This window comes from Phasianus colchicus, chromosome 4, assembly GCF_987193195.1.
Source record: "Phasianus colchicus chromosome 4, bPhaCol1.hap1.1, whole genome shotgun sequence".
NCBI lineage: Eukaryota > Metazoa > Chordata > Aves > Galliformes > Phasianidae > Phasianus > Phasianus colchicus.
In genome coordinates, this window is record NC_143439.1 from 12,330,396 (window position 1) to 12,355,239 (window position 24,844).

The 24,844-nt window shown below is 35.5% G+C and overlaps 1 long non-coding RNA gene across 1 annotated transcript in view; it reads left to right on the top strand.

Annotated features, from left to right (window-relative positions):
• Positions 1 to 3,609: 3,609 nt before the first annotated feature.
• LOC149918057 (uncharacterized) overlaps positions 3,610 to 24,844 on the top strand; it is a 134,386-nt gene continuing 113,151 nt past the window's right edge. Inside the window, exon 1 of the long non-coding RNA XR_016466330.1 lies at positions 3,610 to 3,643. This is a non-coding gene — a long non-coding RNA (uncharacterized LOC149918057). The remainder of the gene's footprint in view (positions 3,644 to 24,844) is intronic.

Sequence of the window (24,844 nt, forward strand, 5' to 3'; positions counted from 1 at the left end):
TCTGATACTATTAAATAATCAGAGTTGCCAAAACAGAGTTGTGGTGTGAGATAGTCTTTGCAGCCTGAAGATGTGTTTTTTCCTTCTAAGATATCTTGCCTGCCTATCTGCACAAGGGCTATTACTTGAATGAACATGTCAGCATTAGGCACAAATGAAAGGAATGAAGAGTGTTCTAGCTAAGCATATCTGGCAGATATTTGTAACTGTAATGTGTTCACTTTCTTGAGTGTTTTAAATGATGTTCAGATCCTTTAAAAAAGGAAAGAATTGGACTCCAGCTTAAACGGCAGTATGTTCAAGTCTGTGAATGGAAAAGTTCTCTGCAAGAGAATAACCTCAAAGTTTCTGAAAACTGTCTCTTGAAAATAACTAATAGAAGCTCAAATCTTTTGAGGTGAATGGGGAAAAAGAACTTCATTTAGATTACATACTACGGAATCATCAAACGGTTGAGGTTGGCAAGGAGCTCTGGAGGTCCAGCCCTTGATCAAGGAGGACAGCACAGGGTGTTCAGGTCTGCACCCAAGAGACTTTTGATGACCTCTAAGAGGAAAGCCCACAGCCTTCATGCAATCTGTGCCAGTGTTCTGGAACCTGTACAGTAAAAAGTACTTCCTTATGCTCAGAGGTGTCCTGCCACTAGGAACCATTGTAAATAGCCTGACTTCATCTTCTCCCCACCCTCTCTTCAGATATTCATACATCTAGATGAGACCTCCCCATGATCCTCCTAAGGCTAACAGTCCCAACTCTCTCAGCCTTTCCTACTATAGGAGGTGTTCCAGTCTCTCAGTCATTTTGGTGGCTATTCAGTGGGCTCTCCACAGTGTATTCAACAGGTTCTCTGTTACTGGGAGCTCAGGACTGGACACATTACTCCAGATTTAACCTCACCAGTACTTGACAGAAAGGAAGGATTACCTCCCTTAAACTGCTGGCAACACTCTTTCTAAAGCAGACCAGAACCACCACTACCTTTTTTATGCTGCAAAGACATATTGCTGGCTCTTGTTCACTCAGTACATCAGCCTTCAGATCAAATGCTTATTCATTTCTTGTTCTGACCATTACGGTTGTGAATAAAATATAGAAAGAGAAAAGAAAGTTCAGCTGACTGAGCAAAACTTTGGGCAGTTACCATAGAGAACAGCCCTGCTAAAACTTACTGACCTGGCAGGATTGCATGGGCATTTCAAATACATCTTTACAGTTGATGGTGAAATACAGATTGCCAAGGACTGTTTAAAAGACAAAACCTTTAGAAAATGCTGCTAACAAGTTAACATCGTGTGTTTCTTTAATTTAGTGTCTTTCTGTTATCTGGAACATTATACCATATTCTGCAACATCAGCCCTAAAGATAAGGTTTTGATTTCTCACTTCTCAGTTTGTCTTTTATTCCTATATCAAATATGATCCACTACTCCATAAAAGACAGACCTAGATTTCACAAGCAGAATCAAACTGAGGCATGAGTTTCAATTGCAAGAGGAAAAAAACTGTGTGCATCTGGTTTTGTATAGACAGCTTGCTTCCTCCAGGTACTTAATGCCTGCCAACATCACCACCAGAAGTTAAAAGATTAATTAGGTTGCACAGTGAATATTTGGAAAGTCAGAAAATGCCAGAATTAATTTAAAATTTACTGCCACTGGTCACATGCTTTATATTGTTTACCAGAGCAGGCCATAAGTATGCTTTTGATGTTGCCATTGCTCCATGGGGATGCTGTTTTTTGTGCTGAAGGTCTCAGCTCCAGCTGCTCTAGCAGTAGCCAGCCTTATGATCCCCTTACTTATGGCTCTGACACAAGAGTGCATTTTTGCTGAAGATCATGACCAACAAAAAAGAATACAGCAAATTTTAATCTCAGAAAACGATGGTTAAAAAAGATGTTTCTGTAGCCTGAGGGCACCCTCAGCTACTGCTAGTTGCTACCAACAGTGGAGATCTTAACGCTTTTCTAGGAAACAGGGTAATCTTTTGTAACAGCAAGTAGCAAGCAGTTTCCATCCAGGGATTGAGGCCCAGGCTCCCTGTACATTTTGAGATATTATGTAGTGGAGCCTATTGCAGTTGTTACAAACTGTCTACCTATGTTAAGAGGACAATATTTCAGGTCACTGGAAGCTGATGTTAAAATTGTCTTATCAGATTTCTAATTTTTATCAGTAATGACAAAAGTATCTCTCAAAATACAGAAAGTAATAAAATATTAACGTTCATGCCTGTTCATATCAGCACTTTAATGAAAATCCAAATACCAAAAGCAGTATCAGTAAATAATACACATAGCTTTTATTTGTTGAGCAAACATAGAATCACATGAAAGCATATAGTAATGAATAGATATCTTGTTATTTATCACATAATACATTTTATGGGAATTTGTGTCTTATAGTAAGTAGCCTAGAAAAGCTTAAAATTTTGATACTCACTGTAGGTTCCTAACCCTTCTTGTAGCTAATAAACTATTCATTCACTTGAAAACTGTGAAATAGTAGAGACAACAATAGTAACACATTTATTTATATGTGGAAAGTAATATTTCTGTGGGAATAAAGTCTTACCCCACAGTAGTAGATTATGTGATCCATAAAAGCAAGTATATTTCACTTTTTATCATTATGGCCTCAGTTACCCACAGTTGCTTTTCTTATACAATGGTTAAGCATGGGAGGAACCTAGAAAATTATCTTATTTCAACACCCCTGTTATAGGCAGGAGGATCTTCTGCTAATCAGGATGCTCAAAACCTCATCCAACCTGGTCTTCAACACCTCCTTCACGTTTCTTATTTATTTGTTTGAGAAAACGCATTCTATGGCTGCTGCACAGCTACAGAAATGTTGACTTGTATGCAGACTACATTAGAGAGTGTTTCTCATTTGTCTACCAAATTAGAGAATTAACATTTAATGAGCGTGCATTTGGCTCTCCTACTCCTTAACCTTGAATTTAATTTTTTTTTAAACCATTCCTTTTCTGAAGGTCAGGAAGAAAATGCACAGAGTTTTCAGATGACTTTGATTACAGCTCCTCAGCGACACTGAGTAGCTTTAAAGAGGCCTCTTCTATCTACATCCACCCTTTTTATTTACACTGAGATTGAAAGGCCAGCGTTTCATTCAGAACAGCCTAAGGAAGAACATCAGAAAACTTTGCACCATGACATTAGTTGTAACATTAGCTTATTTCCCTTCTATATTTTTAATAATCATGTTGATTTTTTATTTGTTTCTTACTAATAGAATTTTGAAACTGTAGAAATACAATAACATATATCATTTTAAAGATGTTAGGTAAATTCCTTTTTAGATAAAGAAGATTCTTTTTCAGTTCTGTGGTGCGACTTTCAATTTATGTTTTTGTTTCTTTTCATTTTGTTTCTTAGTACTTTTTAATTTATTCACCCAGCTTTCTTCCTGAACAACATATAAGTAGGGGAACTGCTGAATCACGGCCTGATTGACCACCTGAGGCGAGCAACGAGTCAGCCATGGGAGCACAGGTGAAGGCAATTCTCCCATGCAATTGGAAGGGGTGGAGCCTGGCTGCAACTCTCCTAGACCCCATTTAAAAGCTGACTACTGGGGAGAAGGTTCTCTTTTGGAATCTTCTCAGTGAGCCCAGGACGAGGGTAAGCTTTTCATCTATTTTTCTTTAGTGTGATAACCTGTTTAGCCTAATTTTCCTGTATGTTTCTTATTATACTATCCATATATTTACTGATTACACAATGTATCATTCACTAATACTGCTTTTCATAATCAGTTGTTGTATGTAATAACTTGCTGATGAAAGGTATTATTTTCATAATGAATGAAATATGAAGGTCATTTTTTCTGTTTGCTTTGCTGATTTGGCCCCGCTTGTTTTTTTAATTTGTTCCAGTTTGTTTTTTATTCTTTCACTTATTTCTTAAGCCTTTCACTCTGGGCCTTTTAAAATAAAAATAGAGCATTTCAGAGGTTGAATTTCTCAGGTACTTTTTTGTGCTAACAACTTCACATACTTGACTGATAAAGAAGTGATTCTGAAGTGTTTGGCTGATACTATTTTACATAATTTCTTAACTGAGGTGTTTATTTAAACTGAAGTTTAATATTTTAGTAGTGAAGCATCTAGCAACTTATTAACCAAGACTCAAATATTGCTTGAGTGAAACTTCTTTTGTTTATTAGTTGTGCTCTACATGTTGACAAGTATTCAGAAAATATAGAAGTACTTTTTAAAATAAACTATAGATAGTTTTATGTAAAACTACATTTAAAAATGAATTTCCTCTTATTAAGAATATCTTTGACTTGATAAAAGAGACTTTAATATAGACTCCCACGCAGCTTTTTTTTTTGTCTTAACAGCTATTATTAAACTCTGCTTTTTTTTCTTTTTTTGGGGGGGGGAACTCGTAGTGTGGCCTTCTCTTAGCAGTTCTGTTCTTAATGTCTAGTTCCTAACTATAGCAAGTGTCACTTTGAAAGCAGTATTGACTTAAAGTTGTGGAAAGCTATCTTTATGGAAAGTGAAAATTAAGAAGCATAAAGTAGAACGGAGCATTCTCTAGTGGATTAGGGGGAACTGGGATGTAGAATAATCCAGCTAGTGGATGGAACAGATAAGCCAAGGCACTTGCAGGGAGACTATCTATGGGGAGGCTAGTTCGATGTAGAGTTAGATTATTAGTTATTTGGCTTGATGAATTTCCACCCGCTAATCTGTTTTTTAAAGATATTTGAATATTTTTGATTTTGCCATTCTGGAAATCCTTAGGTAAAACCTCACCATTCCACTGTTAGTGTCACCAAATCTTTCTAAATGTATATGAATATTTTCTTAGGGATTCCATAATGATGTTTCCACTGTCACTATGTAAACTACAAGAAAATGCTAGATAAAAGCTTTTATAAGTGCTAAGTGTAGCATTAATTAGGTTATAGTAGTGTATATAGTATAAATGATTACAAGAATCATTACAGAAATGAAAAAGAGGGAATTACATTCTGATGCTTCTCTAAATGTAGAAAGCTTGCATACACTCTATATCACATTTATTAAGTATTTTTGAGGTTTTCTCCTATCAGAGACAATATGTATTATAGTTGTATAGTAACTGTTGAGTCATGGCCTGAGCCACTGATTAAGCACCTGGGGAAAGGACTGGGTCAGCTCTGAGAGCACAGGTGAAGGCAATTCAGCTGTGTGACCTGAAGGGTTGGAGCTTGGTTGTGCCTCCCTTAGACCTTGCTTGAGGGCTGACTGCCACTGAGAAAGAATATCTTTCAGGAGATTGCTCCCTGGTGAAGCTTTCCCAGTCCTTCTGTTGTAACACATCTGTTGTAATACCTTTCCCATTGTACTGATCTGTCCAATTGTTACAATAGTATATATTAAAGTACTGGAACAAAGGAGAAATCTGATTTCCTTGATCTGTCTGGTTTGATATGAAATCTAAAGAACGCATGTAAGAATTATTAGTGCAGTGGAGAAATCTAGTTTATTTCAGTAAGGTGTTTCAGGATATCCAAGAAGGGACATAAGGGCTTGATGCGCAACTGATTTTAATGTACTGTAACTAGCAGTTACAATGCAAAAGAAGAGAAAATGTGTACTGAGATAGCAATGTAATCACAAAAGACATATTGCAGGTGGCAAATATGACACTTAATAGATCTGAATAATTTGAATACATGGTGAATGATAGTATCATCTGGTATCTTGATAGTAGAGATGCAATAATTCAGTGTCAGCTATGCTGTGCTTACTGATAACATTTCAAATCAGATGTTGTGTGGCATACAATAACTACTGACAGGGCTTTTCCATTTAGAAACAGAGACAAACAAAAATCTATAGAAGTCTTGCACTGATATAATGGAACTATTTGACAAGACATCTGATTTCATCTATACTTTATTCTTTTCCTGTGTCTTTTTTCATAATGTCCACTTTTCAAATGTCATGTTTTCAAAAATAAGCCATATTGTTAAATATGTTAATTATGCAACCCTTTGGAAACTTAGGACAGGGAAACAGGTATTTATGCTGATTTCAGTTCGATTGTTTGCAGCAGTACTTACTCAGATATTGCATATTTGTATCTACCTAGGATATTATTGCCTTCTGTGAAAACTACAACAGATGTAAAGAGCCCATGAGCCCTACTTGACGTGCAAATTCTTAGCTACAAAACACTACTCTTCAGTATAGCCATCACCCTTAACTTGCGTTTTTGCTATTGATGAACTAGATCCTGCATTTCACATGTGTGCCCCCCTCTTTTCCTCGCTGTGCTCACATTCACTGTTTGGTCTCCAGAAATGTTCAATAAGTATCAATGAATGTCAATGGGTGCCATTTTTCTTCACACAAAAATTCCATGACATATCTTCATTTTCTATGCCCTTCCATATCAGGTCCTATTTTGTACTCTTCTGCTACTACATGTTGCGTGGCAACAAAAATGTAATATAAAACAATACAAAATGTAATGGAATATTGGCAGGAAAGCTCAGCATATACTGCCATGCCACCAACAGCTGCTTCTGATGTTGTGGGCTAACATTAATAAAATACTGAGTAACTTGCATGTAGGCAAAAAATGCCTAGTATCAACATACCGTAACATTCTATTGGCTGGAAACTATGTAAATGACTATCTTAGCACAATATTAAAGTATTACAGATTGCATACACCGTGCTCCTAAGTCAAAGTAGTATTATAACAGGGTTGAGTACACATTTACAGAAATGAATCCTGGGGATTAGTTGTCATACAGCAATTAGCTGCTGCAGTGGTCATAGCTCACTGTTAAATCATATTTAAGAGTAAATCTCAGAGGCACTGGGATTTTGAAAGATGTCTGTCATAAAGTCACAGATGAGAGGCATGTAGCTTACAACAGCGTTGTTTTTGATAGGTAAATTGTCAATGCTGTTGCTTGTTTATTATCTATAATGATATAAAAACATAGAACTTTGAATAATATGCATTTGTATTGTAATCAGTGAAATGTATCCTGTCTGTACTTTAGAATTATAAATTTGAAGTACGACATTCTCCTTTCAGGCAAGTGATTTCTCTTGTCTAATTTGTTTAAAGTAAGTTAGAAGAATAGCCTTTTTATTAGTTATTAAAAGTATCCTTGTGTCCAAGCTGGGGATGCAGAAAAGTCTATGCAAAAACTGTTGTGTCCTGAGGCTGAGAATCAGGACAGAATCAGGATAGTGCTAAGGGGACTAAGGGTGTTTGGGGGGAGGGGAATGGAAAGAACTGGAAGATAGGCCAAAAGGCAGAACCTGTAGTTTCATTCTGGAAATGCATTTACCTTATAAGTACATTGAAGGTGCTGATTCTTTTCTCTAAAATTAGTGCTTAACCCTTGAGCTCTAGGAGATGCCTAAAAAAAAGGCATAAATGCACTGAGGATCCACTCTGTTATGTAATTCTTTGTCAGAGATCAATGCTTTTATGGAAAGCCTTCAGTCTACAGAATTCTTGTTAAGAAATTATCTTTGATCTATACCTACTTCCAGGTATATATCTTTGTGAAAACTAGCAAGTGTGAATTACCTGGTCTTCCACTCTGCTGCAGGAATCATTAGTTGTGTTGACTGTGGGCTTTCTCTTTAGTATGTGTTTTTAACTGTGTTAGTCTGAAAGATGAAATAGAACTAAAAAGAACCAAAACAATATACATATTTTTTTTTCCTTGATTCTGAGATTTTTTTCTATTTTATTTGAATGTAATTGGCATTACAGAATTCAGAATGTAGAAAGCCAAAAGGGGCAGAAGGAAAGATCTGGTAACTTTTTGGCTTTTACTAAATATGTAAATGTTTCAGCCAAAGAAAAATCTTGCTGGTGAGTTAGTTTGTTAATGTTGTGCTGCAGTACTAAAGATGTTTTATCAGTTCATTGCATCATCTCTTTTTGTACATGTTTGTGCCTGAGGCTGCTTTTCTTTCATCTCTGATAGAACTGTCAACACTGATCAAGTTTCCTAAAGACATGTGAAAATTGACTTGTTCTTGACATCACTGCTATCACTTTTTAATACTACTTTATTGTCTCTTTGCTCAGCTATGAGTGTTTTGTCACTGTGGTAAATCCAGGCTGTTCACCAAACTTGTAAGTTAGCAGGGAACCATCATGCAGGCAGTCTTTCCTAGCCAGCTAAGAGGCCATCTGCATGAGCTGAGAAGCTTAACTTGCATTTTGTTTATCATGGCTCCAGCTCATCTCTTCCCCTTGTGCCCAGCTTCAGAGCATGACAGAAAGTGACATGGATTCTGTGTCCCACTGTTTCATCAGACTATAAGTGAACATCTTGATTTTCTTTCTCACCATTGTTAATATGTGGAAGGATTCTTCTTGTGTTGTTTTTACAACTGCAGCTGGCATGAACTGCAGATCTCCTCCCCTGTGTTCCTCCCTATCTACATGAGATGACATGGTGTGTTCTCAGCCTTCCCCATTACCATGGAATCCAAACACTTAAGCCACTTAGTACTGTAATATCTTCCAAGTGGAATCTTTCTGCTAATGATCATGTAGTAACAGAAATTCCTATGCTCTGTGGAAGTTAACTGGGATATATGTGTGTATGTTGAGGTATGGGAGTTATCAGATGTCATAGGAACTAAGAACTGAAATTGATTTGGAATTTGCAATATGAGCATGACTGTAGCTGCGTAACTGAATTCTTACAAGCACAGCAGTGTTAATGTTTGGAATGTAAAATTATTTTATGCAAAGAAAATGAGAAGCACTGTAGTAACAGTTTCTTTTGCTAAGGGCTACAAAGTAAAACTGCATTACATGCTATATCTATATTTGGTATTAAAAGGAATTTGAACATCCCCTGAAAGCCTTTTTTTTTTTCTGACAAGATATTCATTAAAAACCAGTTCTTGTTATTAAGCACATTATTACACAATTAAAATTAAATAAGTCTTGAGGGAAAGTTATAATTTGTCAAAAAAAAAAAAATACCCTTGATTAATTTTTTCTTTCTTTCCGTGAATAGGTTGGTTCAAAAGAGAAATTCAGTGTAAGAAATACCATTATAAGTTAAGCATGTTTTCATTATCTTTTGAAATTTGTATACTCAAAGGCACCACACGGATATAGTAATTTGAGAAATTGTTGAATTATTAAAGAAACTATTTGCCCAAAGCTTGTATGCCTTCGTATAACCACAGTGTGTTGTGTAATTTCAAAGAATAGATTGTAGCAAACTGGTCTTTGACTTGCTAAGTTTGCCTTCACTGATTGTTGTGTTGGCTCTTCAAAAGATATCAGACTTGAAAATATAATAAACATTAAAAACATGTTTCCTAACAGTTTTTTACTGTTAGAAAAGCAGGTGCATTGAGCTGTGTGGTGAAGTGCAAAAGTGTGCATGGGAACACCTGTTTTCCCCCTCCCCTCAACTCCCAACAACTAGAAAATCAAATGAATATAGGCTGCCCACCTTGTAGCCTGAAAAAAACTTTGCTATCCTGATGATTTTTTTTTTACATTGAATCAAAAAATAAAACAAAAAACTAAAAGAACAAGCACTAGAAGTAGCCCAAGTGAACTACAGGAAGATCTCAATCACTCATCCCACTCATTGAGAGTAATCATTCGTCATGGGAGAACCATGTTTTAGTCTTTGTCTTTACAGACATAGTTAGCAATCTTTTTATGTTCAGGGGAAATGTTAGTATGTAGAACCATACAGAGCTTCTTTCAGGATGCAGGTAGTGCAAGAGAAACCATGGAAAGGTCTTGGTCTTTTCCTAAATACAAGACTTTTAGGATAATTTCTTATGGAGATCATGTGATAATTCTCTGCTGAACTTAATAGTTAAGGACTAGAATAACAAAACCAAAAGAAAACTCCTGGCAAAAGAAAAACTTGAGAACTCAAACCCAGCTGCTTTTTCTTTGCTGTGCATGATTCTATTCAGAGCTGACTCAACTCAAATGGTTACTGTTACATACATTAAATATGGTCATAAAATAACAAAACCATTTCCTTCTGAGTTAGGATAAGCAAACAATCAAATGCATATACAGAGCTACATCTATGTGGATATGAAATATTAGAAGAAATATTCTTGTTCTGGAGGCAAAATCTCTTCTTCTGGAGTCTCCACTTCAATTTATTTTTTTTTCCTTGTATTTGGCAAGGCATATTTAATTCAAAATGGGTAAAAGCAGAATCATTCATAGTAGAGCACTAGATCAATTTGAAGGGTTGCTTTGCATTGAGACTCAGCTATACTTTGGTTACTATCTATCAGAGGTAAAATTTAGGTCTAGTTTTGTAAGCTTTCCATCTCATCCTTACAAATTAGCAGTCGTTTGGAAGTCATGCTGAGCTGATCAGAGTAATTATTCTAGTTATTAGTTACAGAAAGCCCTTGATGTGAAAGCAATCAGGAAAAATAAATAAGGAATAAGCTTTTCTCAGGTGGGTCTCAGTTTTAGGGATAAGGGGTTAAAAGATAACTTTTTTTCAAAATGAATGGCTTATCTTGCTTTGTATCTTTTGTTGTATTTATCTTAACAAAAAGTTTATTCTTGTTTGCTTTGGTTTTGACAAACATCACAATTCTATACTGTTGCTGAATTTTACCAGAGCATTTTTGAGTTTGTTTAATATTCAATTGTGTAGATGTTATTGTTCGTACAAATACTCCCTGAGTTCTTTGCTGCTTGAGTATATAGTGTTGAGCTGCATGTAACAGGATGCACATTTCTGCATTGTGTCATGTGGGTCAATGCTGGTCGCTCTGCAATCGTTTTGAACTTTGCTAAGTTCAAAATCTGCTAAGGAAAATAACAAAGTCTGCGTCTGCCTTGTGGGACTCAGAGGCCAGTAGCTTTGCAACAGCCTCACACACTGGAGTAACAAAATCTTTCTAGTAACCCTACTTCTACTCAAAGTATATGTCCCAGCTTCACCATCTTTGAAGGACAAAGCATAGCTAAGGCCAGAACTTCTAATGTTTCTAGGTGAACGGATGCAGAGCTTAGAGTTTAAATTGTAGGACATGCCCAAAGGCAGTAAATGCTTGGAAGCACAGAGTTGCATTCTCTGGTAATCTTAATGAAAACTGCTAAAATTATGTCAGTGCAACACAAATTTCTGTCAGCAGAATTGTGGATGTTTTTTTTTAAGTGCATTACACATTCTTTACTATTATCTAATCTCTATTATAGTATGAGAAAGCTACCACTGTTTATGGTGATTTTTGTATGATAATACAGAATTATTACATCTTATATGGTATTACCTTGTTCAAGTACACAAGTGATGATTTTTTTCCTTCAGTATTATAAATATAGTTTTATACTCTGTACCCCCCTCTCCCTTCAGCAGCTCTTTATACTGCAGCCATATATATTTCTTCCAGAATTAGGAGTAACAGTCATAATTGAACATAATTTTTTGTGTTCTTATGTTATTTAATTTGTAAATCATAAAGCACATACTTGTGGAAAATGAAACGTTTGAACTCTCTGAAACTGTAAGACCTGAATTTTCATACTCCTTCAGACACTTTTTGTTCTTCAGCTGTTGTGCTTCCAGTGAATATCTGTAGGAGTACAAGCACAGATAGATTAAAAACTCTCACGGAGCACACAGATAAGAACTGAGGAAACATATTGGTTAGGGCAGAAGAGGCTTTATCACCTTAGGCACATCCGGGTGGTGTAGTAAACTGCCCAGAGAGCTTATGCAATCTCCATTCTGTGGGATTTCCTGGATAAAAACATGATAAAGCTTGAGCAACCTGCTCTGACCTCAAAGGTGATTCTGCTGTGAGCAGGAGGCTGAAGTGATGATGTCCCATGGTTCCTTGCAACTTATATTATCCTATGATACTAAGAATTTTTGGGATGAAGGTGAGATGGGTGGAATGCTCAAAATAGATCACCTGAAAATGTCCTAAATGTCTTATAAATCCTTCTGTTTACGTTACCTTTAAACCACCATGTTTTTTCTAAGAGTGAGATCTGATCAAAACCAAATAGTATTTTAAATACTCTTGCATGCGTTTGTAGTTTGCATAACATGCATCTCAAAGCCTCCATCAAGGACAACAGTCTATTCTCACAGATGTCTTCTAGGTAATGATGCAGACAATACTTGGCAGTCTGGGCGTGATCTATAGGTTAGCTGCTTAAACTATATTATTTTCTTAAAATACAAAAGGAAAAAACATTTAATGTCACTAAGCCTGGAGTGCTAGAGAAGACACTTTTCATGTTGCTGCACTAAGATCTCTGCTTTTAAATACCTGGAGAACTCTGACATCTCCAACAGCTCAGGTGTTACTCTAATACAAATTCTGCAACTAGAATATCCTTGATTCTCCAGACACAAAGACAAGCTCATGAATACTGGAATATGCATAACGTATGTTTCTGATTTGAAATGATTGAAGTTCTTAATTGACCATTGTTTAAAAGAAATCTGATGCAGCCAACCCAGGAATTCAGTGGATGTGTTTAACAATGAGAATCAGGACTTCTTCCAGAACTGAGGGATTTTGGCTGAGGTAAACCCAATGTGAGAGTCATCTGAGAACTTGTAATGTTACTATAATGATAACTTGCTGACATGGAAAATAAGCTATGAATTAGCTGGTTCAGACTGTACTGTGAGTAAATATCAAGTAGCAATAACGTGCCTGTTGTGACAGGCCTATTGTTTAATGATAAGTCAGTGAACTTTAGTAAATAAGGGTAAGTAGCTCATGCCAATTTCTTACACTTTATTTCCATTTCAGTATGTCCATAGATTTTAGGTTTTAGTCTTCCTTTTCTTCTTTATATACAAGCATAGGTGAAATTTAGTCTTTCTATTCTGATTCTTTGATTCTCTGGTCATTAGAGCAAAGCTTTACTTCTCCTTAGGTTAACTTGTTTTTTGGATCTTTTTGTGTTCTTATGTTTTCCTTGGCCTTGGTTAACTAAATGTAGTTTAGATGGGAGTAAAATTACAATCTAAGACAAAAAGAAAATCTAAATGGTGAACTTGTACACTGTGGGCCCTCACTTGATGTTGCTTTCTATCATTTTGAAGCACAACAATTTATTTAAATTGTTGTATCTTCTTCCCCTTCTCTGCATTAACCATACAAGATTTAAAATACTGGTTTATATACTATCTTGGTAGGCATGTGTTTAAAAAATATTCAAATAAAGCACAACATTTTCTTGTTTTACTGTCTGCCTACTTGTATTCTCTCTAACTGTAGAGTTGAATAAGATGGTGAGGAAGGATACTGTTATTTAAAACTTAAAAAATATTTCCTTCATGTATACTTTTTACTTTATACTCTTAAAAAATAGAGGACATATATGTGAGCTTTATAAAGTAAACTTACAGCTAATTATAAAACAAGCACCAACATAGCTTGCTTCAAGCTTAAAAAATGTTCTTTAATACTTCAAAGTAAGTATAGCTGAACTGTATCATAAGGAATAGACAGTTATTTATTAGAATTTGTCTTTATTCTGGAAAGTGGGGAGTACTGTCACTTCTCTGTACAATTCATCTACTATAAATGATGGAAATTTTGATGTCTTCAAACCAGGGACTTCAAAAAGTGAATTTCTGAATGAGTGCTGTTGGCTCCCTCCAATGGTAGGAGGTTACTATTGCTGGGGTCATGGTTTTTCTAGAGAAAAATTGCTGTAGTGGGAAGCATCTATCTTGATGATGATGTTATAACTGGGAAATGCCTCGTCTTTATAATACACTACTTTTAAAACAAGCGAAACCCTATGGGATTTCTGTTTAGCGTGTAATAAACATCACCATAGGATTTTTTTCTGTAGGGAATGGAATCTAGTTTGGTGTGAGGAGAAATTGCTGAAATAACAAGAAATTCTCTAGAGATGGAACAATCTACAGAATATTTTAATGATTAAGTTTGAGATTGTGTATTTCACAGTAGATCAGTACTATAAATATAAGATCTTTATGTTCTGATTTATCACTTCAAATATGGCACTTGCCATTTGAGCAAAAGAACATTTGAAAAACAAATTATCAGATCATTTTTTTCAAATACCAAGTGTGATATGCAAACAAATTCAAGTGCTCTTTGTCACTGAGACAAATTTTACAATGTATTTTGTATGTCTTTAATGATAAATATAGAGGATTTTCCTGATCTCCAAATGTCATCTCTGTTCAAAGACTATATACAGCAAACAACTTAATGTCATTGTAAAATGTGAGAAATTAAAACTATTATTTCCAAGATGAACCTCATTTCTTGCCTAAGCATTATGGGACAGCACTGAAAGTACAGTGAATGTAGCTATGGTGCTAAGAAAATGTTGAAAAGAAAAAATGAGGGGCAGAAAAACTCCTAATTCAGTTAAACTAAGGAAAAGATAATTTTTATCATCAGTGTACAATCTTACACAGTTTATAATGCATTTATCTCCGTCGAAACTAAACTCATTCTAAGTAACTTCAGCTTCTGAACAATGTTGTGACACAAATGGCTGGTGAGCAAATAAAATGTATATTTTTTGAAGTTGATATGAATTTATGTAGAACAAAAGATTACTCAACTGTTACAGAGAACAGATGTGAGTTTTTGTTAATGATATTTGTAAATAGCCATATGCTTATATTCTTAACATAAGACCTTCACTACTTTTTATTCCCCTTTAATGTCATTTTTTTAATGGTTACTTGAGTATCAATATTTGAGTCATTTGTACAAACCAAGGTACTTTTCACAGACTTCCAATTTATCTTTCTAAGGAATCACATGTAAGAGGTATCCATTACTTTTTTGTATATTGTTTTATGAAAGATATAGTGCCTTCACCACTTTATTTCAAAATTAAATCCTAAATATAATGGAAGTTGTTACTTGTCTATTTCATCTTCTTGCCTCCGAGGAATAGCTATCAACCAATTTTTGTTTATGGGATTCTTAAAAAAAATATTGTGGTGAAATTTACTAGACTGTTGAATAATATGGTGTAATATTAATTGGTTCCTGGCACATGGCACCTGCATTTATCTTCCATTTATGATTTCCATGTTTTCCTGCTCCATCAGTGCTCCCAGGTTCACTACTCTCTTGTACAATGCAGTTAAGGCCTCTTCTTCATTGTTGTTCTAGGGATTCCAAGAAAGTAATCCGTAAAGTTACTTTGTTTGATGTCAAATCATAAACAGGATGCTGCGGTTAACGCTTTTCTTCCTGTAAGTCAGCTAAGGGTCTGTATGGATATCAGCCTCTTTGCCTTGGAAAACTTTAGCAGGGATTACTGGAAGAGCTGTGTATGCACAAAGCATCTGCCACAATGAAGTGATTGCATGTGTATAGCAACTGATTACTTATACAATGTAATGTTTATTGGGTTCTTCTGACAACATCCATTCTAGAACAGATTCTTAAGGGCAAGTTGCATTGCTTAAATATTGCTCAATGTTAATATACCTAGGTGGCTGAAAACATGGATGTGGTCTAAAAGCAGTTAATGTTGATGAATTTTCAACGCTGCTGCAAATACCATGTGTATTATCACCTAGAATTAAGAATTCTTTCATTATTTTTCAACTTTATGATTTTATACAGCGTGATGAACATAAGCTTTTTTTTAAATACTCAGTTTATTAATTTTTAATGTCTACATGGTTCATTTTTTCATTAAGATGGGAGCGAATATTGTATTGATTATTGTACTGGGTAACCTACTTATTGCTGTAAATTCTTATAAAAGATGTGCACGTTGATTAGAGGCAGAGTTTTCCAGCTAAAAATAAATGACATAAATTTGTGAAGTCATGCACACTGTATTAGTAGCATGTATCTTTCTTTAGCAGACATGAAGTTGGTTATTAATAGAAATTGCTAAAAATCATTCTCCTGCATCCTTGAAACTGCAGAGCCACCTGGTAGACTTTTGGAAAATAACAAGAATGGTTTTCTGAATATGCATGGTAATCCTTAAGGTATGCAGTGCAGTGTTGAGATACACTTAGGTTAATTTCTGCCCTCTTCTGAACTTAGAAAAATATGATCAGACAATTCAAGACATTAAAAGTCAGGTCTAACAAAACTTTCTCCAAATTATGTTTTAGAAGATTGAAAAAAACCTAGAGAGCTTTCTAGTGAAACTATGCTTTTTTGTGTGTTCCATCATTGTGTTCTGTGTGTTCTAAAGGCACACCAAGGAAAAACTAAATCTTATAGAAGAGAAAAGGCTTAAGAAATGTCTATAGGTTATTTTAATATTTCAAAAATTAAATCTATGAAATGATTATACAATATAAAAATAAGAGTAGAATCAATGCTCCTGAGACTTGAATATGCTTTTTGCTGCTTAGTTCACTTTTGCCTAAAAAATAGCCATCAGACTTTCAATAAACTAGTGTCAGGGCTTAAGGTTTGTGCAGAATTTGTAACTGTTTTAGGTGTATTAGGAAGAGGATTAGAAGGCATTGCAGTCTGTATGTTCAAGGAAAAATCTTAGCTGGGCGAATAACAATTTCAAAGATTCAGGATTGGTGGATTGGGTCATTATGGAGGAAATGTTCCCAGGGTAGAAACAAAATCAACTGTGATTGCCTGCTGAGGATAAAAAAAAAAAAAGTGGTAGAAGGCAGGAGGGCATGTGAGAGAGCATCTTTTGAAAGATGAATTTGATTTCTCCAGCTGAAATGTCTGTGCTTTATTGAATGCAGTTGGAATTACTGAAGAATATTCATAGTAATATCAAATGTTTTAAGACTAAGATTTGTTCACTCTGCTGTGACAGCTATGGTACATCAACTCTTCAGTGACATTTAATACTCTATTTTGAGGTTTTATGTATTTATGAAGGCATTAAAAGCAAGATTTTGTTGAAGCCATGTTTCTATTTGCAAGGTTCAAACTAAGATAGTTCTGGTTTTTGCTGTTTTTTTCCCACTTTAAAGATTACCATCCACCTATTTTCTTACTGTTCACTAAAAGTGAGAATCATCACTAATACTCAGAGCTGATAAATGCTGTGTGTAAAAAAACAAAAACAAAACAAAACAAAAAAACAAACCAAAAAACACCAAACAACAACAAAAAAAAACCACAACTATTGAAAGACAGCTTTCTCTACCACTGCAAACTATTTTAGACTCTCTTTTGTTTCCAAGTACCAAAGAGGAATCTTAAAACAGGCACATAGTTTACCAAAAGAATTAAATCTTCTGCACATTGATCAGTATGGAACAGAACTGGGGTCAGGCAGCAATCCAGAGTGGACAAGAATCCTCTAACTATTTTTACTTTAACATAAATACATTATTTATAAGAAGTTTGTTGAAATTAAGTTACAATATCTGGGGGCTCACCTGATTTTTTTTTTCTGTATCTGTGTAAAACAAGTTGTAAAATAAGTAGCCTACATGGAAAATCAGTAAAATTAGATGCCACGTTCCTTTCTTGCCTTTGTACCAGTTGCATCTGCAACAAATTATTTTTGCTGTTCTCTGCTCTCTTTTTTGAATTTGTCTGCCCTTGCATAGACCTGTTTTGCCATGTTACTTGTGACAGTAGCATGGATTGGTTACTGGAGGCCTGAAAAGTACTGACAGTAAGAAATGTCTCTTAGTAGGCACAGGTGTCCTTTTCCCTTAATCTGTCCACAGACAGATTTGATTGCTTTCTGAATGTAAAGTTCATGTGAGACATTGAGGGGACTTCTTTAGATGTTATATTATGGATATAAATGTCAGCACAGTGTCACTCAGCAAAGACACACTCATGAGCTGGAATGCAGGCTCTTGGACAAGAGATGAGGGCAATGGTGAAGGTTGAAGGCACTTGTGATGTATCCATAAACTATGTCTACACTTAAATTATAGAAAACATGTTATTGTTGATTAAATCAGAAAGAGGAGTTACAAAAAATCAACTATGAAAGGAAAGCAAGCAATATCCAGGTGCAGCAAATGTTAGAATATCCTATATTCTGTAATCCTGTACATGTTTGTCATCTGAGGTTAGGAGTTGTGCTTGTACATCACCAAATTCAACCATTTCTGGCTGAATAATAAGAGCTTTGGTTATCTGATTTCAAAGTACAAAATGAAATGTTACTACTCTGGAAAGCTGGTGTTAGCTAGTGCCAAGGTATAAATCTCCCTCTCTATTGCTTCTATAAATTACCAGAAGAGCTAAATTCTCATGACAGCACTGTCAGAGTCCAATCTGGTGCCAGCAGACCTTTCTCGATGCAGTTCTTTACTCTCACCTTAAAGATGCAATTCCTGCAGAGACGTCGCTGAGCGAAAATGTGATATGCAGAGACCTCTAGAGACTGGAGAGCTAAACTACACTTAATGACATGCAGATAGAGCCCAGCAATGTGTAAAAATGAGATCGTTGGCACATACAGAGCAGACTATGAAGAGAGTAAGGTAACATTCAAACTGTTTTAATCTGTGTAGTGTAAGTCATGATCTTGAAAGTCATATAGTTTATCTTATTTCCTTCAAAGGCAGTTGAGAAAGATAAAATATACTTTGTTTTTATGATACAAAAAGTGGGAGAGAAAAAGACCTAAAAACAGATGTTTACCTAACATTTTTATATAATGTTCAATAATAGAATCTTCAAAATAGCTGTGACTTCAGTTACTGTGCTGCAAGCTCCTGAAATCTGGAATTCATTTGTGAACCCCCTTGGAAGTAGAAGACTGTTTATTTTTCATTTGCTTGAAGCCTGTTTAGAGGCTGCATCTCTTAACAGCATCTGAGAGAAGCCACAATGTTCTAGTTGAGTTCAGAGCTAATTACAGCTCTGAAAGAGACCTTTGCAGGATTGTCATTAGCCATGCTTATAATTCAGACCAAGGTGTTACCTCATTTATTTTCTTAGTGAGCAGCTCTTGATGCATTTGACCATGGAAAAATGTGCTCACCTTGAAGTACATTGAATCTTGCAACTATAGCTGCAGCTTAACCCCAGTGTCGCTGCTTCTGTACCTTGTAGTGGTATTCAATTCCTTCAGATTCTCAGCTCTGTGCTGCATAGAAGTCGTTGCTTCAGTGGGTCCTTTTCTGTGGCTGTTTGAGCATGGAGAGTTTGACTTCAAGATCTTGACTTTGGCAATGGTCTTTGGCCTAAAGTAATCTTTCACGCTATAGCGACAATGCATTTCTAGCTTTTCTCTTGGATTGTCATTGTAAATGTACCTCTAAGACCAAATATTGGGCACTTCAAAGTTTTGATTCTCTAGAGACAGGACAAAGATTTCTGCTATACTGGATGTTTAAAGAGGATCATACTGATTCTAATCATCTCAGAAAATAATGCTGCGTTCAGATTTTAGAGTACTTGCCAGAAAGTGAATTTACTGACACAAAATAACATCTCTTTGCAAAATGTGCAGAAAAGCTGAGTTAATTTTAGAGTTATATGCTAGACAAGTTGGAGTATACATATACATGTAAGTTTTTTAATCTAAAATACTTGATAAGGTTATGTTATGCTAACATTGCTTCATGAAGCTAGCAATTCCTGTCCAAAGCAAATGTGATGGCTTGGAAAACTGATGACTTTGTCAAAACTTAAGTTCAAATTCAAGTCCTAGAAATGAGTTTCTGCTTGGGACCTGCAATGTTTTTTACATCACTGATACTTCTTTTGCCATGTACATTAAAGCTATAATTTATGTAGTAGTATCTTTGACTGCATTATACCTAAAATGAAATTTTATGCGGTTATTCTGTGAAATATTTTATCTATCGGGACAAAAGTTTCTGCATTCACTTAAGATGTCAGTGGGAGTTCCCAATGAATGTCCAAGAGAGCTTGGATAATTAAAGGTCTTGCTCTTAAAAATGAATAACAAAAGCAGTATTTCACTTTTTGATACTTAGCACTCTGTGAAATGCACTATTTTTCTAGACAAAAAAGAGAAAGGGAATAAGAAGTGGGCCTATTATTCTGTCCTCAAATCACCCTATGAACAGCAGTTCTAAAACTTCTGAGAGAAACCTATCAAGAGAACAAACTTGCCAAATAAACCCTGAAGATAAAATCCTATGTGTGGGAGGGAAACTCATTTCCTAGACCATGTCTAAAATAGTTTTTTGGAGTTCAGAAGACCTTTTCTACCAGAAGATTGGCCTTGCTGTGGGCAGGAGGGGAAGTACTGTGTGAAGACAGCCTGCCTCGAGATGTGTGCATGTAGGCAGTACAAAGGTAGAGGTAATTTTCATAGGCTTTCAAAACGCATTTCAGCATTTCGTGTGTGTACTGACACCCAGACTTTCAGGGTCACTTCTCTAGTACATTCATTTCATGCTACTAGCTTAAATAAACTGAAACAGTGTTCTTCAGGGGAGAGATGAGTATATTTGGTATATGCTTGTAGGGACTAATTGTAAGGTGCATTGAGCTTTGCTTTGAAGATCCACCTAGAGGTACAGAAAAATGTGCTCATTATTTTGCACTTTTTAAGCTAAGTACTGATCTGGTGGTGGTGCGTCACTACTTGTCAGCTCTTGTCATCTATGATTTCACATGTAATGAACTTTAAGTAGATGTGCTGGGGCTTGAACAACTATTTTTGAAATCTCACCACAAGGCCATGATTTTTTTTTAATTTTCCCATAAAACCGTGGGAAAAAAAGTTGCTTTTTGAAAATAAAAGGAATACACTACTGCTTCCCTTTAATCCCTTCCTTTTTTTTCTTTTTAGTTTTCATTTTAGATCTTCATTTCAGTTAGTTAAAAACAGGTGAAAGTTCTGTTCTCAAAGTAGGAAAGGAAGATATGTGCTGAACTGAAGTGAGCTTATGAAAGATTATGGTTTAAGAATAAAAAAATCTAGTAACTTCTAAGTATGGTTATTAAATGGATGTTATCAGAGCAAATAATATTGGGTTGTGGAATTCTTGTGTTGTTTGATCAATCTCTTCAGAATTAATAAATGTCAGTAAGGCGTACTGAGATTAAAAAAAAAAAACTAACCTGTTTTATTTTAAGACTCATATTTCTGGTAAAAAAAAAAAAAAAGACAACAGTGACAAAACAGGCAAAAAAAGCAATCATAACTGAAACAGCAAGCAGTAAAAACCTGTCCTAATTCATAGATCCAATAGAGAAACCTGGAGTTCACTACTTAACTGAGCCATTGATTACCACATCTTGTGACATGAATATGTATGCATATATATCTGATGTGGGCTGTGCAACTACCTTTTGCCTAAGTTTCTTCAGAGCTGATCATGTAATGGTATTTTGGTCACCAAGCCATGCTGCCAGAGTAGGGGATGAGAGAAGGGAGCATCACTGGTAAAGTGATGAACGCAGAGAAACAGAAGTATGCCCTTACAGCCTACTTGTGGGACCACTCCTACAAAGGGTCAAATAAAAAGTTTTAGTGTCTTCTCACAAACACAGATTCACTGATCATAAAATCCGACTGTTGGTGCCTCTGGGATGAAAACCATAACTACTCAGCTGAGATAGAATATGTACTTCTACATCTGCAGTATATTTACGTTAAGCTGACTCACCATAGATCTGGGGGAGCTGGAGTAAATCCTCTTGTCATTCTATGATGCTGCATTATAACAGTAACCTGTTGGTGATCCTGTACATCTTCCTATACGTTTTCCCATAAATCTGTTATTTCTGTGAAGTTCTTTAAGAGGAAAAATAAATATCTTAAATGTCTCAGAGAATTATTATGAAATATTTCATTTAATATCTCTCACTGACAGCAGCTCTGAATTTGAGAAACTACTTAATAAATTTGAAGTCTGAAAAAGTTGTATTTTCAACAAGAAATGCTTTGTTGCAGTATTTCTGACTTGCATAAGATTTATTGCTGTTGTAATGTATTCTAGTCAATTACAGGCTCACTGATTTTTATAATTTTAGAGTGTCTGAAGAATTTATGATCAAAGAAGTTAAATATTTGTAGTGAAATTTCAAGCAAGCATCTTAAATATTTGTGTTGAGTGTATTGTAAATATACTTGAAGTAAACAGAATTATTCTACGTTAGAAAAAAATATAGTTAATTCAGTTCTACTTCTTTGTTTTGGTAGCGGTTGTCCTGAGTAATTCAATATAAAGTATAAGCAAAGATATAGAGGCAAGCCATCAGCAGGTGAAAGCATAGGTTGTAGTCTTATCGATTGGAAGATAGGAAGCTTTTACTGTACAGTGTTTTATAGGAACTCCAAAGCCTCAAGGTAAACTCTTCTGGAGCCTTAGCTGCAGAATACAAGCTGCCTTGGGGGTCCTAAAACTATGCAATGTTTCTCTCTCCATTTCATCTTAGCTTATTTCCTGCCTTGTGCATGACTATGGCAGCCCAAACTGGATGCTTTTCCCTCCAGTGCAGCTGTGCACCTCCTATTTTATATGTGTAGCAGTTGTAAGATGATGCAGTTACTAGAAGTAGTTACTATGTACTTCTGTTCCTGTGTCCTCTGTATGCTTATGCTCACAACTTAAGACAAGTTTCAATGCTTGCAGTGCCGTGCTGCAGGGTAGGCTGACAAGATTACTTTTGGATAAACTGGTACAACAGGAATTAAAGGGTTGGTGGAAACAGGACTCCTGTTTTCAGAGCTGCTAGCAAAGCGATGCACACTTGTTACTGTAGTGAAAAGTGACCAAAGAAGCCAGTCTTTCAGCAAACTGTAATATTTAAATATTTGCAAAATGGCGAATGGAAACATATGGTGGCAATATAGAAGCACCCCAATGGACTTCTTCCAGTGCAGTGCTGTTCTGCTCCTTCAGCAGCAGCTGCTAAAAGGATGTGGGCTGGTGTAGATGCTTTCTTCTGGATAATATTTTTCTATAGTTCCCTTTGACATAATTGTCACAAAATATGGAGCGATTCTCAAAGGGTTATTTTGGTTCCTTTTGTTACAAAATAATCATTTTAGCACACAGAAATGTGCTATTGCTATGACAGTTAGATGTTTGCTAGTATTTGAAAAAATATGTAAATTTAACTATGTGCACCAGACTTGCCCGGATAATATTATGTGGCTATGGACTTGTACTGTGTTTTACTGAAAGTCCATTCCTTCTAACAAAAAGCCGCATTGAGGCAAATTGTTCGGTCATAGATGTGGCTAGGGAAAAGCAGCTAGAGCTCTGAAATTCTGTGCATGATTCTTCAGTGTTCTGTGGTAGTAACTTGGAAGTATTTACTGGTCCCCCAAGGAGAAAATCTCTGAAGTAAAGAGAACACTGGCGTATTAAAAATTGTGATATTGTAAGGAACTGGATGAATTGGGTCTAGTGACTGACTGCATTGAAAGGGAAAAATATCAGGCTGCAGGAATGTTACTGGCATACATTTTATGTTATTTAATTAGCTATTTTGGCACAAAAGAAACAGGATCATATGAATGAGATTTATTAATGACATGAAGGTGGAAGGCTTTCTCGTGACAGAAGAGCATGAAAATGTTAAGTAACAAAACCAATGCTTAGAGGAATTAGTAAGAAAAGTGAGATGAAGTTAAAAATTGTAAATACAGATTGCATTTATATTGCAGATGAGTATCAGTCACTCTATCATGAGAGACTAATTTCAGTCTGATTAGAAGAAATGAAAATATGGTGAGGCTAAGATTCCAAGTTTATTTATAAAATTAGCTCGCTTGCCAACTTCCCACCTTCTTGGAATTCCTTGCAATTGTTTTTCTATACCTTATAGGAAAGGGCTTCTTAAGGGTAAAGAGTTCTGTCAGATGTCTGCTGGGTGGTGATAGCTGAAGTTTTATTCACTGATGTTACTCTTTAAAATGTAGTTCTTTCTGCCTACTCAAAACAAATCTGGCTTTACATTCCTGTATGTGGCCTCCACCTCGTTTCTGATACATTTATTCAGTGCTTTCCAATAGTTACCCAGAAGCCTTTAGTCATCATTCAGAATTAATCCCTTTCACCTCTCTGCAGTGGTGATGAGGCCTTAGGATTCAGATAGATCTGAACAGGCAACCTCTGTGCAACCCTCCACAGCCCAGGTGACTTCTGGCGGAACTGGCACAGGTTAATTAATTGAACTGGAGGCTAATTAATTGAGCTGGAGGAAACTCTGATCAGCATATCAATTATAAAATGGTAATGAACAGCATGATTTTTTTCCTTAGAAAATCTTAGAGAAAAGATGCCGAAGTTAATTTGAAAAACCCAAAATGTGTGAGTTTTTGTTTGCTGTCCTCTAGAAATGAGCTTTCATCACAGTTAAGACAAAATATATTTTTTAATTATCTATTTTATTTATTATTAGAGAATTTTGATTCTTTATTGAGAATATATGTAACAGGTGTTTTAGTCATAGAAACTTAAAGATACAGTAAAAGTTCTCCAAGCAGTGAAGCAGACAATTTTGGAAATGACATAGGAAATATTTTTTTGAAAATGTTCATATTATTTCTTGTCAGAATTTTTTTCTCCTCTCCTCCTTTTCAATCATTCTAGACAATACTTCACAATGATCTCAACTGTATGATGTAACAAAGTGAAATATCACTTCTATACATGTGTATGTCACACAGTAAGGAATGAACCTTCAGTTGTTGTTCTAGTTCATATTGTCGGCAAAGACAGAGTGAGAGATGCTTATTCTACCAGTTGATAAGGGTTTCAAAGAGTGTTGTAAAGAGTGTGAGGTGTAATCATCCTGTTTAGTAAAAAAGAAAGAAAAATCCATAGTAAAGAAGCAGAAACCACCAGTGTAGGAATCATGAGCATTAGGAAAAAGCATATTTTCTGGTAGCAAGTGTTTTAGTTAATTCTCAGAACCTGATACTAAGTGTTCCGTGAATACTAAACCCCTCTTT